Below are 5,508 nucleotides of genomic sequence, written 5' to 3'. Positions count from 1 at the left end.
TTTTGTATTACGTAGCATAAAGTGACATCATTTTTTTATTGAGATATAATTGGCATATGACATTATATTAGCTTCAGGTGTACAACATAATGATACATATATAGTCTGAGATCATCATCACAATAGGTCTAGTTCACATCCATCACCACACACAGTTATAAACTTTTTTCTGGTGGTGAAAACTTTAAAGACCTACTGTCTTAGCAATGTTCAAATATACAACACAGTATTACTAACGACTGCCACCACACTGTATGTTATATCCCCAGGACTTATTTATTTTATAACTGGAATTTTGTTCTCTGTATCTATGAGTTCATTGTTTCATCATAGTTTTTTAGATTGCACATATAAGTGAGGTCGTACAGTATTTGTCTTTCTCTGATTTAGTTCACTTAGCACAATGCCCTCAAGGTCCATTCATGTTGTGAATGACAGGATTTCCTTCTTTTTTGTTAGTACAATAAATTATATATGTGTGTAAATCACAACTTATTTACCCATTCATCCATCGATGGATACTAAGGTTGCTTCTCTGTGACTTCATGGTTTTTAATTAGAAATATTTATTCAAATGAACATGCACTCAGGTACTTCGCATGGTGCTCATAAAAAGTGTAGGTCTTCAGTACATGTCTGTTAAGTTATTATCAATATAATTCTATTTATCAGAGAATTCTCAAAAGATGGAAGTGCTCAACTTTGTTGGTCATCCAAGCGAGTGAAAAATTACTGAGTTTTACTGACAGACGTGGATAAGAGCTTAATAAGCAGAGGAAAATTTCATGGTCCTTATTTGGAAGGAATTCCATGGAAAACTGATTTCCTTAAAATATATACCTACCCCACCTCCCATGAGTCAGAATGGCCATCATTAGAAAATCTGCAAACAATAAATGCTGGAGAGGGTGTGGACAAAAGGGAACCCTCTTGCACCATTGGTGGGAATGTAAATTGATTCAGTCACTATGGAAAATAGTATGGAAGTTCCTTAAAAAACTAAAAATAGAACTACCATATGACCCAGTAATCCCACTACTGGGCATATACCCTGAGAAAACCATAATTCAAAAAGACACATGAATCCCAATGTTCATTGCAGCACTATTTACAATAGCCAGGACATGGAAGCAACTTAAATGTCCATCGACAGAGGAATGGAAAAAGAAGATGTGATACATATATACAATGGAATATTGCTCAGCCATAAAGAGGAGTGAAATTTGGTGATACGTAGAGACGTGGATGGATCTAGAGACTGTCATACAGAGTGAAGTAAGTCAGACAAAGAAAAACAAATGTTGTATATTAATGCATATATGTGGAATCTAGAAAAATGGTATAGATGATCTTATTTGCAAAACAGAAATAGAGACACAGATGTAGAGAACAAACATATGGACACCAAGCGGGGGAGAGGGGGTTGTTGTGGGATGAATTGGGAGATTAGGAATGACATGTATACACTACTGATACTATGTATAAAATAGCTAACTAATGAGAACCTACTGTAGAGCACAGGGAACTCTACTCAGTGCTCTGTGGTGACCTAAATGGGAAGGAAATCCAAAAAAGAGGAGATAGATGTATACATATAGCTGACTCACTTTGCTGTATGGTAGAAACTAACACAACATTGTAAAGCAACTATACTCCAATAAAAATTAATAAAAAAGATATATATACCTACCCCAAATCAATATCTTCATGTTTTAATAATTCCAACGATAAAACCAATGTGGTATGTGAGTGTGTGTGCTCAAGGGTGCAGGATAGAGAAAGAAATTTAAAAGGCATCATTTGAAAACATCCATTAAGACAGAGACCCATTAATTTTCTTGAAACTTCAGACTGTGTTTGTGTGTGTGTGTGTGTGTGTGTGTGTGTGTGTGTACAGCCTCACCTGTCATTATCATACTGCAGATGTTATTCTCACTTCACCCACATTTAAAAGTATGTTTCTTATAGGAAATAAAATTTTCAGTTAGAGGATGGTTGGGGGAAGGAACTACATTTGTACAATAGTAACACTGCTGATGAGGGCCACGTGAGTTTGCCTGAAATGTTTTAGAAGATGTGACTGGTGCCAACAATTTGGAAAATTGTTAACATTAAAAAAAAAAAAGTTGCCCTATTGAGTTTCTATTTTAAAAGAAGTAGGGACTTCCCTGGTGGAGCAGTGGTTAAGAATCCGCCTGCCGGGGCTTCCATGGTGGCGCAGTGGTTGAGAATCTGCCTGCTAATGCAGGGGACACGGGTTCGAGCCCTGGTCCAGGAAGATCCCACATGCCGCGGAGCAACTAGGCCTGTGAGCCACAACTATTGAACCTGTGCGTCTGGAGCCTGTGCTCCGCAACAAGAGAGGCCATGATGGTGAGAGGCCCGTGCACTGCGATGAAGAGTGGTCCCCGCTTGCCACAACTGGAGAAAGCCCTCACACAGAAGCGAAGACCCAACACAGCAAAAATAAATAAATAAATTAATTAATTAATAAACTCCTACCCCCCCCAAAAAAAAAGAATCTGCCTGCCAATGCAGGGGACATGGGTTCGAGCCCTGGTCCAGGAAGATCCCACATGCTGTGGAGCAACGAAGCCCATGTGCCACAACTACTGAGCCCGTGCTCTAGAGCCCGTGAGCCACAACTGCTGAGCCCACGAGCCACAACTACTGAAGCCCACGTGCCTAGAGCCCGTGCTCCGCAACAAGAGAAACTGCAATGAGAAGGCCACGCGCTGCAACAAAGAGTAGCCCCCCGGGCCTCCCTGGTGGCGCAAGTGGTTGAGAGTCCGCCTGCCGATGCAGGGGATACGGGTTCGTGCCCCGGTCTGGGAGGATCCCATATGCCGCGGGGCGGCTGGGCCCGTGAGCCATGGCCGCTGAGCCTGCGCGTCCGGAGCCTGCGCGTCCGGAGCCTGTGCTCCGCAACGGGGGAGGCCACAGCAGTGAGAGGCCCGCATACCGCAAAAAAAAAAAAAAAAAAAAAAAAAAGAGTAGCCCCCGCTCGCTGCAACTAGAGAAAGCGTGCATGCAGCAACGAAGATGCAACGTGGCCAAAAATAAAATAAAATTAATCAATTAATTTAAAAAAAGAAGTAGAATTTTTTGTCATTACTTTTCTCCAAAAATTATGTATCTATGTGTGTAATTTTATAATATATTAATAGCATTTACCTTTTTTTGTAGACCAGACCATCTTACATAAGTACAAATTTTCTTCGGATATTCACAGAAATATTGGAAGTGTGATATGCTGCCTTTCTCCTCCTCCACACAAGAGATCCCTGCAGTACTTTTAGTTGAAACACCTCTGATATTGCCTATAGAATCATATATCCTGTGTTTCCTAGGGTTTCTCCTCTTTCGTTGTGTTAGGTCAGTTGAGATGAATCACCAGGATCCCTGCAAAGCCCTTTATGCATCATTCATAAAGGTTGGACAGTAAAGTGTTCTAGTCCCAATGTGGGGCTCTCTAGAAATACACTATAAATCTCCTTCTCTTCAAGAAACCAACCGTTTATCTCAATAAAACAGTAAATCAATTCTCCCCTTAAGAGGTGTGTGTTTGTGTGTAATGCAATGGAAAATCTATGGGTTTTGCCTTCCCATACTATGTTTCTTTTTTTCTTCACTTTTCTTCTTTTTGTACATGTATATATCTATATCTGTCTACATACATACATCTAGATACATCTAGCGAGACAAGGAGAGACAGAGTATATAGAGGCAGATATACAGAAATAGACACATCTATAGAAATACAGATAGATAGAAAGACAGGTGGGTGGGTGGATGGATGGATGGATGGATGGATGGATAGGTAGATAGGCAGGCAGACAGAAAGGCAGGGTAGATAGATCAAGAGAGAGAGAGATTTGTATATATCAGTAGTTATGGAAACTTAGAGAGATAGAGCTGGATAACACTTTCCTCTACATATATTTGAACCACTTTGAAAAATTAATCCTCCTTTCCTATATAGTATTTCATTACCCATTTGCAAATTCAACAGCTAAAAGGGCAGTCGACACTTACAGCTTTGCCAAGGGACTCTATCCCTAGACCAAGAAAAGTGGACCTATTTTGCCATTAAGTTAAACCATTTAGACACTTAATCAGAATAAATGAAATGACAAAAAAAAATCTTTCTTACCAGAGTTGTGCTTTCTATTTTGTTTTAATCAGGTAGTCCTTTGCACAGATGCCTGCTGTGTTGGTTCATTTTCAGGTCTGTCTTATAGTGAATTTTGCACGAGTGTGAAGCTCCAATTCAGAAACCCAAAGGTCCTCTTGTATTAACATTTATTATGACATGGTGGAAGCAATTTTTGTTTGTTTGTTTGTTTCTTTCTTTGCGGTACGCGGGCCTCTCACTGCTCTGGCCTCTCCCGTTGCGGAGCACAGACTCCGGACGTGCAGGCTCAGCGGCCATGGCTCACGGGCCTAGCCGCCCCACGACATGTGGGATCCTCCTGGACCGGGGCACGAACCCATGTCCCCTGCATCGGCAGGCGAACTCTCAACCACTGCGTCACCAGGGAGGCCCGATGCCCCAGTTTTTGTAGAACACATTGCTACTGACTTGAATAATTGTTACACATCTGCTCTGTCCAGTGTGGTAGCCAACAGTCACGTGTGACTCCTTACCATGAAATAAAATGAAATCAAATGCAAAACCCACTTCCTCAGTCACTTTAGCCATGTTTCCCATGTTTAATGGACACATGTGACCAGTGGCTATGCTTTTAAAAGCCCAGATTACAGAACATTTCTATCACTGCGGAAAGTTTTACTGGCCAGCGTTGTTCAAGGCATGGACTGTTTGGGGCAGAATTCAGCAGCCAAACAGCTTTTAAAAAGTTTTTAAATCTCTACTAGGTGTCCCAAAGGTCCAGTTTTCTGCAAAACAGTGTATGACATGATGTGTGATCTTTGAGCTAGCTTTCTGAATGTTCTGTGTCCATATGCAATGTAGTTGTAGATTTTTGTCTCTGGAATAGATTTGCTGGAAATCAAAGCAGGGAACCAGGCAGAATGTCTGTTCTTTCAAAAGACAACAGGTGGATGGCATGCATCTTGCAACACTGTAAAATCTTTTAAAATCAACTTGTTTTCCAATTGTCTGCCTCTGTTAACCCTACCTGTATGAGTTTCATGAGCCTTCTGTAACAAATTATCTCAACCTGTGGGTCTTTTTTTAAAATTGAAGTATAGCTGATTTACAATGTTGTGCTAATTTCTGCTGTACAGCAAAGTGATTCAGTTATACATATGTATACATTCTTTTTCATATTCTTTTCCATGATTGTTTATCACAGGATATTGAATATAGTTTGCCGTGCTCTACAGTAAGACCTTGTTGTCTATCCATCCTGTATATAATAGTTTTCATCTGCTAACCCCAAACTCCCAGTCCATCCCTCCACCACCCCTCTCCCCCTTGGCAACCACCAGTCTGTTCTCTATGTCTGTGATTCTGTTTCTGTTTCATAGATACGTTCATTTGTG

Source organism: Mesoplodon densirostris, chromosome X, assembly GCF_025265405.1.
Source record: "Mesoplodon densirostris isolate mMesDen1 chromosome X, mMesDen1 primary haplotype, whole genome shotgun sequence".
In the NCBI taxonomy this organism is placed as follows: Eukaryota; Metazoa; Chordata; class Mammalia; order Artiodactyla; family Ziphiidae; genus Mesoplodon; species Mesoplodon densirostris.
Note: the sequence above shows the minus strand (reverse complement) of the source record.